Below are 15,143 nucleotides of genomic sequence, written 5' to 3'. Positions count from 1 at the left end.
CACAGAACGCATCACAATCTATTCCAGATGCCTTTTCAAACATCATTGCTATGATCTTGGTAACAATGGGGACCTATTTAGAGAGTATGGAAGACTGTAAATCTAACACCATTACTAGAAAATTCAAAGCATATGTCCTACTAATTATGGGTCACTAGAATCACAGACTCTTAGAACTAAAAGGCACCCCAGAAGTCATTCAACTCATTCCTAAAACAAGAATTTCCCTTTGATAAGTGGTCATCTAGCCTTTGAAGACCATCAATGCTGGGAAATTCCTAAGGTAGTCCTTTTTACTTCTGAGTAGTTCTAATGAATGCATGTGTGTTTTTTCTTCTACTACAGGGAAATTCTTTTTGGGCCCCACTGCTACTCAGTTCAAGATTGATTCAGATGTATACCTCCAAAATCATCAAAAGAAAGGTGTCCTGAAAAGGAGTCAGACACCTGTTAAAAACCTTAAAATTTACAAAACATTTTAGTTGATATTATTGATTTGATTACTACTAATCATTAATAATCATGTACTGCTAGCCTGCTCTATTTTCTAATGAAATAATATTAATAGCTAGTATTTATATTAGTAGGTATTATATTGCATATAATAATATCATAATTACAATAGCTGGTATTTCTATGGAGGCAGCTAGGTCATGCAGTGGATAGAGTGTGGAGCTTCAAGTCAGGAAGACTCATCTTCCTGAGTTAAAATTGGCCTAAGACATTTACTAACTGTGAGATTCTGAGGAAGTCACTAATCTATTTGCCTCAGTTCCTCATCTGTGAAATGAGCTGGAGAAGGAAATGGCAAACTACTCCAATATCTTTCCCAACAAAACCCTAAATGGGGTCATGAAGAGTCAGACATGACTGAAAATGACTGATAACAATAAAGTATTTATATATTGCTTTAATGTTTTGCAAAGCACTTTATAAATATCATAACATTTTATTCTTGCAATAACGCTGTTATTGCTAACAGATTTTCACTTTTCTTGTTTTCATCATTATCATTTAGCCAAATGGTAGGATTTGTATAGAGAGCAGTTCTATGTTTAAGTAGTTGACTCCTTCCCACCACTCTATCATGGGAAGAACATGCCTTTTAACCCATTCCAAGGACTGCTTCCAAAGATGTCATAATACAAAAAACAATGAAATACCAGAGAAAAATTATGAGCAAATACAATTTAGTGATTAAAAAAATACTTCAATATTTCATAATTTTTTTTGCCTGACCTGTGATTTCATACATGTGGGAAGCTTCCTGGGGAGAAAACTCCCTTTACCAAGGCAACCTATCTTCAATTTATCATCTTATAAAGTTCCTGAGGCACTGAGATGTTAAATGATTTGCCTACAGTCACCCAGTCTATGTGGATCACAGGCAGGACTAAATTTAGGACTCTGAGGTTATCTCTACTTATGATGCCATGCTACCTTTCAATCATGGTGTAGAGTACTTTTTAACTCTTTCATAAGTGAGGCTCAGGGGGAAAAAGTTAGATTTTTTTAAAAAACCTTAATGTAGCATTTATCTCATTCGCTATCTTCTGTACCATACTAAGCTAACACTTATTTCAAATGTATCCTCATTTTATGGCATACTCTTTCCATACTGTACCTAGATCCCTAAATTCTTTTGTAGCACCTGCTCAGGATAGGCATTCTAACAAGTACCTACCCCTATCTTCTCTCAATGTATTCACCTTCCCCCTCCATCACCAAAGGCATATATCTTCAGTTTGCATGTGACGGAACTAACCGTTGACCTGCCATGTATCAGTGCAGCTGACTCAAAAGGCAATGGAGAGAACTTGCCTCATATTTAACCAAGACAATAGCAGCTATCCTCTGTGAGTTCCTTCTTCTCTTCTCCCCTCAAACCTCTCAAGCTTCTTCCTAGAGCATACAACCTTGTCTCATACTTTACCAAAAAAAAAAACAGACCATTTATTTCTTCCCTTATCTACATCTGAAAACTCCTTGCCATCATTGCCTGTTCTCTCCCCCATGCCAGTCTCCCTGATAGAGATTGGCCTTGGTAAGGCCATTCTCTTCATGTATTCCTTTGATTGCATTCCATTCCAATTTCCACAATCACTCATTCTCTCATTCTTTTTTCTTTTTTTGAAGGCAATTGGGTTTAAGTGACTTGCCCAGGCCAGGTTTGAACTCAGGTCCTCCCGACTCCAGGGTTACATCTGTCCACTGCACCACCTAGCTGTCCCTCACTCCTTCATTCTAATCCTCTATAACTCCCTTGCTACTGGCTCCTTCCCTTCTGCAAACAAAATGCCCATGTCTCCCCATCCTTAAAAGAAACTTCAAAAGATCCTACCATTCTCTCAATTTGTCTTTCTAGACCTCTTGTTGTTCAGTCACATCCAACTCTTCATGACCCCATTTGGAATTTTCTTAGCATAGTTACTGGGGTGGTTTACCATTTTCTTCTCCAGCTCATTTTATAGACGCGGAAAGTGAGGCAAACAGGATTAAGCGACTTGCCCAGGGTCATACACAGCTACTAAGTGTTGAGGCAAGATTTGAACTCAGAAAGATGCATCTTCCTGTTTCTAAGATCAGAGCTCTATCCTATCTGCCTTATATATTTCTTCCCTTCTAAAGTCAAATTCAGAAAAATCTACCTCTACTTATGGCCTACGGTTCTCCTTTAATTCCTTTTCAATCCTACCTCTCCATTGAAAATATTCTGTCCAAAGTTACAAATGATCTTCTGATTTCCAAGTTGGATGTCCTTTTTTTAATCCTCATCTTTCTTGACCTCTTTGTTGCATTGGACACTGCTGACTTACCTTTTCTTTCTGGATACTTTCTCTTCTCTGGATTATTATGGCACAGTGCTGCTCTCTGCCGGTTCTCCATCTACCAGTATGACTTGCTCTTTTTCCATCTGTTTCATCATTAGATCATCATGCAAGCCCAATTACTGCGTATGTACCCCTGGATTCTGTCCAATACACTCTTTTTCAATGCAGTTTTTTATTTGTTGACCTGATTAGCTCCCATGGGCTTAATTGTAATTGTGCTTATTATGACTTCCAGATTTGTATATCTAGGTCTAGTCCGTCTCCTAAGCTTCAGTTCCACATTACCAGCCTGACAATTTTGCACAGCTCTGCCGCACATCAATTCACACATGAGTCAAGACATCACCTTGTGATGTCACTGATCCTTTTCAAAACAGAGGAACAGTCAACTATTAGAAACTTCAAACCATGTGTTCCATAGATGTGTCAAACTCAAAAAATGTCTCAAAGAGAACCCATTATATTTTTTCCCCCAAACCCAATCCTCTTTTGAATGCTTCTAATTCTCTCAAGCGCACACCATCTTTCTAGTCTTCCAGGTTAACAAGGTCAATGTTGTCCTTGACTCTTTACTTTCCCACAACCCACATATGCAATCAGCTGTCAAATCTAACCACTTATATGTCTACATTGCCTCACACATTCAACTTCTTCTTACTACACATGCCCAAAAACTAGATCCAGACCATTGTCAGCTGTCACTGGGACTGTGGAAATAGGCTCCTAATTGGTTTCCTGACCTAAAATCTCTCCCCTTTCCAATCTAGACTACACACAGCTGCAAAAGTGATTTTCTCTCACTGTAGATCTAACCATGTCACTCTGCTACTCAATAAACTCCACTGACTACCTATTGACTCAAGAGTAAAATATAACCCTCCCGTTTGGCATTGAAAGTCTTTTAGACTCTGGCACCAAGATACCTTTCTAACGTCATTATATTATGACTCTGCTAATTCCACTCAATAGTCTAGCAAACTAGACTTGTTGTTCTTCCTTATACAGCATATTCCATTACTCATTTTTATGCCTTTGCTCTGGTTGTCCTGTATGAATGAGATGTACTTTTTTGCCACTGCGTCTCAGAATTCCTTCTTGTTGTTTTTTCAAAACTCAGCATAAGCATCACATTCTACATGAAGCCTTTCCTCATTTACCAGCAGCTAATTCTTTCTCCCCAAAACTACTATATATCTATGTATCTACATATTCATATATACAGAGTAGCTAGGTGGTACAGTGCCAGGTATGGAGTCAGGAAGAAGAGTCTTCCTGAGATCAAATCTGGCCTCAGATGGTCACTAGCTATGCAATCTTGAGCAAGTCACTTAATCCTGTTTTCCTTAGCTTCCTCATCTGTGAAATGAGCTGGTGAAGGAAATGGCAAACCACTTCAGTATCTTTGCCAAGAAGACCCCGAAAGGCATCACAAAGAGTGAGACATGACTGAAACAAATGGACAACAACTACAAGAACACTGATGGTAGAGCAGGTCTTTACTGTCTGTTGCATCATCTCCTTTGGTATCTGGCTACATTAGGACAGTGGACTAAGCATCCTTAAAAGAACAATATACAATGACTCTCTGGTTCCTCTCCTGGGCCATAACTAATAGCTTTGAGTCCTTCATTTGGTTTAGATTATTCCCTAGATGCAGAGCTGAGACTAGGTATGGAAAAGGTAGGAATATAGTTAGAACAAAGTACATGAAGGTAGGGAGGGGTTGGAGAAGACAACAAGGGATACATTTTTAAAAGACTCAATTTGTCATTTCCTAAGCATAATGAACTCCCAATGACAAAATTGCCTCTATTAATGCAGATCTGTATCTCCTCTACATTACAGATTTTCTCGGAGAAGTGACAGATTAAGTAACTTGCCAAAGTTTTAGGAGTGTGTGTCAGAGGCGAAATCTGAAGCCATGTTTTCCCGACTCTGAGACCAGTTCTCTATTTACTATGTGAACTAGTATTGCTTTTTACAAATGAAGCAGTTAGGTGACACAGTGGATAGAGTACTAGTCTTGTAGTCAGGAAGACCTGAGTTCAAATCCAGCCTCAGACATTTACTAGCTGTGATCCTAGGCAAATCACTTAACCTGTGTTCACCTCAGTTTCCGCAACTGAAAAATAAAGATAAAAACAGCATCTTCCCAGCAGGATTGTTACAAACATCAAATGAGATAATTTTTTGTAAAAGACTGAGCAGTTCCTAGAAATAAATATTAACAATAATAATAGCATTTATATAGTGCCTACATGTGCCTATCTGAATTACTTTACAACTACAAAGGTTAAAACTCATCTGCCATCTTTCTCCTATGAGCTAATTGATTTCATAATGCAAAATAATAACATCTACTTAGTTGAAGTATGTAAGAGTCAAATAATTCATACTTAAAATCTCATAATAATGCAGTCAAATGCTGATTCTTATTATAATTATGAGTCAGTATTTCTAGCTGAAAGTCTGACAGCCAAATAATTCATACTTCAAATCTCATAATAACATAATCAAATATTGATTCTCAACATTATAACTATAATTAAAATTCTCATTATAATTATGAGTCAGTATCTCTACATTGGGGAAGTAATCTTACATAACTGTCTTCATCTTTCTGAAATTTAGACCTTAAATGTATCATGCAGTTAGGAGAGATCTCTTTGTTCCCTCCCTTTCTTTATACTCTGATTTGTAGTAATTTCTCACCTAGTAAGGTGGGGGCATTGGGTAATACCTAGTATGTCTTCACCTTAGCTCTTTACATGCACACCATCCACAGCACCCACCCTGGATTCAGGAGGACCCGAGTTCAAATCCGGCCTCAGACACATAACACTTACTAGCTGTGTGACTCTGGGCAAGTCACTTAACCCTATTGCCTAGCCAAAAAAAAAAAATCTAATAATGCTAATGAACAAACAAGAAGTCAGCATATTGAAGAAAGCATATAAATGAACTTAGATTAAACCTTAGATGGTCAATGACTGGATCAGTTGGATAGAAAGAAAAGAGGAGAGACAAGAGAAAACTAGAGTCCAAACAAAATAGTTCTATAACAAGTCATGTAGGTATTTGTATACATCAATGCATACATATACGGTTTGTCAGACATGTATCTTGTAACTAGAATCAAGTATTTCATTCCTTTTTTTTTTAAAGTAAGGCAAGAGCCAAGATTATTTTACCAATGGAGGGACAGCCTCTTTCTTCACATCCCCCTTATCTTTCCAATATTCTGCCATACCAAAATAAGAAAATATATGGTGAGAAAAAACCATAAATTATTTGAAGGAAATAGTCTATGGAATCATATCAAGGGAATTGGATTTGTCCTGAATCATAACTCCTATCTATCTGTTTTACCTTTAGCTATTTTTGATTATGTAATTGTTCCCCTCAATTTGAACCCTGCAAGATTAACACAAGGCTTACTGTTCATTCTATAGAGGCACAAAGCCAAATTGCTGTTTTGTAATAATATTCCATCCTTTCTTTTTATCTCACAGATTTGCCTCCTCCCTTATTTATCCCCGAAGCATCTCTGAAGGAGGGTGAGGCAGCCCCCACCCCTGGGGGGGGTGGTACAGTGACTTTGCAGTTTAGAGCCAAGCACAAGCTCCAGCCATGGCTATGTTTGGAGAGGAGATGGTGATTGTGGGGAATTTATTGTGGGAAAATTTGCCTCCTCATTGTCTTCAGCAAGGTGCCTGAGGTTTATGTTTCCACTGTGTTTGAAAACTACATCACTGACAATGAAGTGGATGGCAAGCAGGTGAGATGGCACTATGGGATATAGACGGGCAGGAAGACTGTGACTGACTCTGGCCACTCCCTTACCCTGACACTGATGTCATCCTCACATGCCTCTCCACTGATAGCCCAGACCTTGAGAACATCCCTGAGAAAAGAACACCAGAAGTAAAGCACTTCTGTCCCAGCGTGCTCATTATCCTTGTGGGAATAAAAAGGACCTAAAGCAAGATGACCATAGCTGGAGAGATCCAGCCAAGATAGAGCAGGGAGCTGTGAGATCAGAGGAAATGGTCAATCGGATCAGTGCCTTTGGCTACCTTGACTGTTCTTCCAAGACCAAGGAAACTCAAAAAACTGCTTGAGATGGCCACCAAGGCTGGCCTATAGGTCCTAAAGCTCTGTCCTCTGAGCTTCCCCCATCCAAGGTCTATGCACCATCAGATTCCATACTGCTGGTTCTTAGTCACTTTCTGCCCAAGGCTGCATGTGTTCTAATTGTGCCCTCCTACTTGAGAGTATCTTGATAGTAGACACAATCCTTTAGGGGGAAAGAGACCATCTTGAATCCTCATGGGTGTCAAGAGCTAAGCTTTGCTATTGCTCCCACTTGAAATAGGACTGTGCTTTCCAAGTTCAAGGAACAGGGGTAGGGGGGATGAGGATTAGTAGTCTTTACTGTTTATCCTGCCATAAGGGTCACCAACCAATTTTTTTTTTACATGACCAGTTTGAGCCTAGTTCTTTTTCAGTGCCTCTCAGTGAGTGAGGCTTCCTTCCCTTCCCTCTCACCACTCTCCCCCCCCCCCGACTTTAGGCATGCCATGATTTATCTTTTGTCCTAAATGCAGAGGTTAAGGTGGGGTAGAGGGAGAGAGAGATCAACACTGTGGCTCTACACAGGCTCTGATTTTGTTTTGACCCTTTGAAGCAGAGGAACTATTTAAATAGTTCTCTCACCCTCTCATTTTCAACAGCCATCCTTAAGATGTGGAATAGGAAGTTCCACCTTCCTTATGGAAAAAAGGACATCTGAATTTATGTAACTCAGAATTTGGAGTCAGGGGAATCCTAAAGGAAGCAACTGAAAGAACAGCTAGGAATGAGAGGGAAGTGAACTAAGCAGCTGATGACAGGTAGAATGTGAACAGAGGAAAGCCAGATCAGCCACAGACGATCAGAGAGGCAGTAGAGCCTTGCCGGAGGAGGAGAACAAAACACAAGACAAGGGGACAATGTTAAAAGAGATCATATTAACAGGATCCAGTGGACAGAACTTAAGGACAGCAGAAATTCATCTTGAGATGACTCATGGTAAGTATCAAAGGCTATGGTAAGAGTCAAGGCTTATTGAGCTTGGGGAAAATGAATGAAGAAAAAGGGGAGCAAAGTGAGAAGTATTCCACTTCTTTCCCCTACACCCAACCCAAGCTTTGTTTAAAAACACAGGCCACATGAAAAAAGTGGTCATGTACATGGAAAGATTCCCATCTGGCCAAGTAGACCCTTTGAGGGTCACTTAACCTGTTCCCACTTTTGTGCAGGAAAGATTAGATTCCTTGCCTCTCCCCAATAGACCAAAAGTAAACCTATTTGTTGTCCTTAGCTATCATACACTATCCCCTCTGTTAAGAGCCATCCCGGTGTAGTGAACAAGCAACGGACTGGAAACCAGAATATATGGATTCCAGTCCTGAATCTACCTCTAACTTAATCTCTCTGAGCCTCAGTTTCCTCATCTGTAAAATAAGATGGTTGGACTAAATTCCAGTATTATTCAATAAATACATTATTATTTGTTTAGTACAGCACCTAGCACATGGAGGTGTTTAATAAATGTTTATTGATTGATTGATTAAGCACCTAATATGTATGAAAGCCTTTGGGAACATGAATTCGGAGAAAAAATAATAGTCTCTGGCTCAAAGAGTGCTTATCATCTGCTGTGGATCCCACTCACATATTCCTTATTGTCTTAAGGACCAGGCTTTATTCATCCTATTTACTCTGTCACCCACTGTCCTCCCAAAAAATACTAGAAGTAATAGTGGTAAATGTCACTAATGGTCTGCTAATTGCCAAATTCAATTGTTCAAATTCCTTGAACTCTCTGCAGCTTGTAACTCTTTTGACTTCTTTCTCACATGGAATTCTCTCCCTTCTTTTGGTTTCAGAGACACTATATAGTCTTCTGACTTTTGTCCTACTCCTAAAAAGCCATTCCTTCTATCTGCAATGTTGGCTCCTTGTCTTCTTCCTAAATGTCTTAAGGTGGGTGATAGTCCAAGGCCCCATCTTTACTTAGTGCTCTACTCTCTCCATGCTCTCTACCTAGACAATCTTATTCATAATTTCAACTAACAAGACTACACAGTCTGATTCCAAAAGTCCTGATCTTTCTTTTGAGCTTCAAACCTCATCAATAACTTTCTATAGAACCTCTCCACCTGTGATGCCCCACTAGCACATCATGTCCAAGTTTATATCTGCCTAAACCAGCTCTTCCTTCTTACTTTTCTATTTCTATGTAACCATCATTTACCCAGGCTCCCACGTTCAAAACCTTTGGACTATCATTGACTTCACTCTCTCTTATTTCACATATAAGAATCAATTGATTCTATCTCTGTAACATCTCTTTTTCCCTTTCCTTTCCCTCCCCTCTCCTCCCTTCTCCTCTCCTCTTCTCTCTTCTTGTCTTCATTCCTTTCTTTTCCTTCCCTTTATCTTTTTCACCTTTCTATCAATCCAATAAACCCTAACTACTCAATCCCTCCAGGAAGTAATAATCTCTTCCATGAATATCATAAGACTTAAAACAATATGTACCTCTACCAAAAACAGAGCAACTAATAATTTGTTGGCTAGACATTATAATGCTATCCTTCAAAAAGTGGAGAAACAAAGAGGGAAAACTTATTCTGGATATGGTTCTCATCAACAAGGAAGAAGTTTAGTTATAATGTAGAAATAATGGAACTTTTTTGAGGGGGAAATGTCAATTTAGTATTTGTAATAGTAGGATGTTGAGACTAATGTGACATGTACCACGATTTTGAAAAGCAACTTTCAAAGAATTCAGGGGGAAAAACAGATAGCTAAGACACTGTAGACTAAAAGTCTACAAAGCAGGTCAACTCAGGATGGTTAGGAAGCTCACAACAATGAAATTCTGAAGAAGTGAAGAGATCATTCTGATAAGAAAGAAATGGAAATGGGAAGGACAGAAGCTCACCAATAAACATATTATTTTAAAAATATAGAAGACTGAGAATGAATTCTTAAGCTTGGCATTGGTTTATAAGAATAGTGTCAGGATCACTAAAGCTCAAAATGAGCTGAAGCAAGCAAAGAAAAATAAGCTAACAGCAACACAAAGATGTTTTTTTTTAGGTACAGTGGGGAAAACAAGAGGAAGAACAACAAGTAGGAGTGGACAGGATAATGATAACAGACAAGAGGGAGATAAGAATGTGCATCATGGAGATATATATTTGGTAATATTTTAATGAATCTAAAATTTTTAGGGGAAAAGTATGTATATTTAATTTTATTAAATTATTGTATATAAAGACCAAGTCCAGCTAAAATTATTTGGGAAGGAAAAAAAGAAAACAAAATTGTCATATTAATTAATTAAGCTTAAAAGTGAAACTTTACAATCTCCACAACAAGAGTCAAGCTTAGTATTATTGTCTAATAGACTGGTTACACATTACTTTTCTTCACACAGTCCAAGGTTCAGCCTGTGAGGCTTGTTTGTTATTCCTGTTATACCTGTTTATGTCTCACACACAACATCACATTTCCCTTTGCCTCACATGCCTCACATACACTCTCTTCCCTCTAAGAATTCCAGGTGTCCTTCAAAGCTGAATCTCAGCACCCAACTTCTACATAAGGCCTTTCCTGATATATTTGACTGCTTCTGTCTTCTGTCTTCTCCCTCTCCCCATTTCTTTGTATACATGAGTAGGATTATTCCCCCAGATAGAATGTAAGCTCCCTCAAATTAGGACTATTTAATTTTTATCTTCATATCTCCAGAGCCTAGCGAAGTGTCTGGAACATAGTAGGTGTCTAATTAACGCTTATTGATTACGTGAGGGAGATGGAGAAACTGTGTTTCTCCCTAAAGAGTAGTTCTCAGGGTTCAAGAGGAGAAAAAAACAGTTATAATGCCACATAGCATCATTGCATCATAGATGTGGAGGTGCAAAGGACCTCAGAGTCTATCAAGTTCAATCCTTCATTTTACATATAAGCAACTGAGGCACAGAAAGGTTAGGTGACTAACCCAGGCTTCCGCAGCTAATAAGTGTATGAACCAGGATTCAAACTCAAGCCTTCCTGACTCTAATTCCAACACTCTGTCCACTATACTACCCATTTGCCTAAACAGAGAGAGTGGATTTTCTGGAAGAGAGGGCTAGTATAAGATAGAATGATCCAAAGATTTGTACTATAACAGCTTCACCAATAGTACACTTATAAAGTCAGTCCTTTCTCAGAATTCACAATATAATTTCTTATGTTAGTGTCTCGGACAGAACATCTGTCAAGGTCTTCACTTCTGTGTGTTGGGTTTCGGGTTCCCCTTAATGAGGGTCTTATAGAAGGATGGTGGTTGAGTGCAACAGGAAGGGCTAAGACACAAAGCCATTTATATGGGGATCTTAGCAAAGCCCCTCTCTTCTGGTTCTCCTTGTGATTTAGATCATACATGTACAAAATGGCTAACCACAGTGAAGGGGGCCATGACCCAGAGTTTTTCTATGCTTGAAGCTAAGTGGCCTATATGGGTATCCAACCCAAAACCCTTTCCTCATTAACACTCTAACCATCTGAGATAATTGGCTCAGACAGCTATAGTAATTAGGTTGATTAAAAAATGAAGGTTATTCTTAATTGATTAGAGACTTTTTTAATCCCTTGCTATATGTTTTGGATGAAGTTATTTTGCTCCGTATTTTTACATAAATAATCTCCTAACATCCCTCAAGTTATACCTGGTAACCACCAGATACACTAGATTTCCCTAAGTAGGATACTATGATGAAGGTAAAACTTCATATATACTCATCAAGAGAAATTATACTAATAAGATTGGGGTCTAAATGTCTGCCAGAATGTTTTCAAAATAAAAGGGAACATAAACCTTTCCTGGTGGTTCATATAGAATAGTAATGTTCCTGGGAAGAATCCAGTTCATGAGATGGAGGGACTCCTTGCAGGTTTTCTAACATTGATTCTCCTCTTGTGCTTTCAGCTCTCTAATTCCATGCATTTTGCATAAGTATCCGTCTATCCCAGGCCTTAAAGTAACTACAACTGATTGCATCTCTTCTAAAAACAGTGGAAATACAAGTCTCTTTGATAATTTACCCCAAGTTCCTATTGTGCTCAACTCTTATGAAAGCATAACTCAGAATGGTTTATTCTATAAATTAGAAATAATACCTCCAGAGGGAAGGAAAAGACATAGCAGAATGATAAACATTTCCTGTGAGAGGAGAGCTTTTAGATGAGAGAAAGGCAAACCGAATGATTACTGCTGACTGGTTCCTTACCAAAAACTCCCATTGGGGAGACCTAAATTAAAACAATCTTTCAGAGAAAAATGGACCATTCCACTTTTTTTAAACTTTCAATAATATCACAATAATCATGCCCAGACCTGAAGAAATAAATATTTAGCTAGTTCTATATCATCTTACTCACCTTCAACAGAATTTAGTCCCTGAAAAATGCTAAGGAAATTTGCATTCAATTATTGGGACAACTGAGAAAGAAAGATTAAAATATCATGTTGTTGCAACATCCTTGGTACATTTACTGCGCTTATGATTCAGGGTTTCTGGAGACCAGTCTTATACTCTGATCATATCTTTTGACCTTGAAAGACTATTTACTGCCTATACATCACCTTTCACGTTATTATCTAGGTGTTTTGACAAGAGTACTCTGACAGCTTTGTTTATTAAAGTTCTCTATTAACATTAGGAGCCAGATTCAATAAACCAGTTTTGGGGGGAGACTACATGACTTACAGCAATGCTATGTGATGCAATATGAAAAATGTACTGACTTTGATCTCTGCTATGAATCTTCAAGAGAGGAAACATGACTCAGTGGGCTGGCAGGATAGAAACTTGGGGACAGTGAGTTCTTATCTTGCTTCTCTCTTTGCAATTTGCAATGCGGTTCTGGGGAATTCATTTAACTTTAAACTATTCCCCATTCCTCAACTATAAAAAGGAATAAAAGAAAATTTGTCAAGTTGGATAAGCAATGAGAATCAAATGAAAACACAAGTGAACTTACTCTGCCTAGTTGAAAATTACTGTCTAAACTATAGATTATGCTCTTAGCAAGTCTAGGAGTACTGAATGCAACTTTCACTCACAGTTTATCATCACAGGAAGGAACAAAATATATCTAGAATTTAATTGGTAATAAATCCATATTGGTCCAGAAAGAAATTGGCTATGGGAGACAATCTCATTAATCTCACATGAAGTGGTTTCAAAATAAAAATTATTCTTAGCTATCAAATGAAGGCACCATACCTAATCCATGGGATTGTGGAGACATAGGTACATTAATACATTGCTGGTGAAATCACACTGGTATAATTTTTTGGAAGGCAATATGGAAGTTTACAAGAAGAGTCACCAAAAAAGCCTACTTTTGATCACATTCTTGGGAATATGTCTTGGGAATGTTATCAAAAAAGGAGATGTCTGTTAAAATATATATCACAACATTAGTCATAGTTTCTAAGAAATGGAAGCAACCTAAACGACTGTCAGTCAACAAGAATTTATTAATTATTTGCTATGGGCCACACACTGTACATTAACAAAATATAAAAGTATGGTCCTTTAACCTTATAGAGTTCAAATTCAAATGGGTAAGACAATCAGAAAACAACTATGTATATGCGAGATATAAATATTATAAAGGATAATCTCAGAGGTAAGGCAGTGAGTAGAGTGGGGAGGGACCAGAAAAGACCTCTTGAGAAAATTTGAACTGAGTCCTAAAGAAAGTCAGGGAAGCCAGGAGGTGAAGCATTACCAGCATAAGGTACAATCAGCAAAAAGTGATTGAGTTGAAAGGAGTGTTATAGACAGAAAGGAGAAAGGTTAGTGTTATGATGGACCACAGTATATGTATAGTAAAGTATAAGGAGACTGAAAGAGTAGGAAAGAGCCAGTTTGTGAAAGGCTTTAAAAACAAAACAAAGTCTTATATTTGATGCTGGAAATAATTGATTTTATTGAGTAGAGTAGTAACACGGCTATATCTGTGCTTTAGGAAAATCATTTTGGCAGCTGTGTGAAGAATGGATTGAAGTGGGGAGATTCTTGGCAAAGAAGTGCTAGAATGAGCTCCAACATGCTCAAAGGCTGATTGTTAAATTTTTAGTGGGAACATTTACACCTCAGAAACATTACAAATAAGGGATTGATTATTTTGTTGATTTCTAGATTATGAAAGTGATGGAGAAAATCTTAGTAATGCAGATTAAATCCAAAAGTGTGTCAATTATACTTCTTTTATCTTCTTACCCCAGAGATCTAGCTGTTAAAATTTTTACTAGCAAGTCCCTGCACTTGAGGCAGGAAAAGTATCCAGAAGGTTACTGCAATGATCCAGATTTCAAGTGATATGAGCCTACACAAAGGTAAAGGCTGTGTGAGTGAAGGGAATCATAAGTCTACAACAAAGACCAACAGTTGATAAATAGTTGAATAAACTATGACACATCAATCCAATTCACACACAAGTCAAGACCTCACCGTTGTGGTGTCATTGGTCCTCTTCAAGAGACGAAGGAAGAACAACAACAATATAAAGGTGTACTGCAGCATCATTATTAATATAAAGAAATTTGAAAAGTGATATTCCATGGGATTTAGAGCCCAACCCCAACCCCCCCTCCTTTTAATGATTTAGAAACTGAGGCCCAGAGGCTTGAAGTGAGTTGTTCAAGGTCCTACAAGTAGTAAAGAATAAAATTGGAATTTTAGCCCAGGTCTGACTCTAAATCTAGGGTTCCTTATATGACGTAATGGGAAGCAAACAAAACAGATGAGAAAAGAGAAAACAGCATACATATTTCCTACAATTACATAAACAGAAAAAATATATATACAAACAGAGATAAAAGAAGATACATAAGGAATAGTTAATACTATTAAGGATATTTTATAAGTAGACTTTTTGTCATAAATCTCTCTAAATGTATGTTTGCTTTTATTGTTTAAAGTTAAATGCATATATGCATAGTCTGTACCGAATTGTTTCCCTTCTCAAGGAGGGGTAAGTGAAAGAAGGAAGGGAGAGAATTTGGAACTCAAAATTTTAAAAAAGAAAACAAATGCTAAAAATTGTTTTTACATGTAATTTAAAAAATGAAATATTTAAAAAGTGTAAGCAAAAATTTTTAAGAAAATTAAAATGAAACTGGTATTCAAAATAATCCTATCCAAAAAAGAAATGAAGTCTTATCAATACTAAGCAAATCCAGTCTGGGTCTTAGTAATCACT

At 37.7% G+C, this 15,143-nt stretch overlaps 1 protein-coding gene and 1 pseudogene across 1 annotated transcript in view; one reads left to right on the top strand and one right to left on the bottom strand.

The window, feature by feature from the left end:
• Window positions 1-15,143, bottom strand: part of ARHGAP6 (Rho GTPase activating protein 6) — a 672,203-nt gene that overhangs the window by 641,981 nt on the left and 15,079 nt on the right. The window lies entirely within an intron of this gene.
• Window positions 6,462-6,977, top strand: LOC110221557 (rho-related GTP-binding protein RhoC pseudogene; annotated as a pseudogene).

This window comes from Phascolarctos cinereus, unplaced genomic scaffold (genome assembly GCF_003287225.1).
Source record: "Phascolarctos cinereus isolate Bilbo 61053 unplaced genomic scaffold, phaCin_HiC Scaffold_726;HRSCAF=1367, whole genome shotgun sequence".
In the NCBI taxonomy this organism is placed as follows: Eukaryota; Metazoa; Chordata; class Mammalia; order Diprotodontia; family Phascolarctidae; genus Phascolarctos; species Phascolarctos cinereus.
This window is presented reverse-complemented; position numbering and strand designations above follow the sequence as displayed.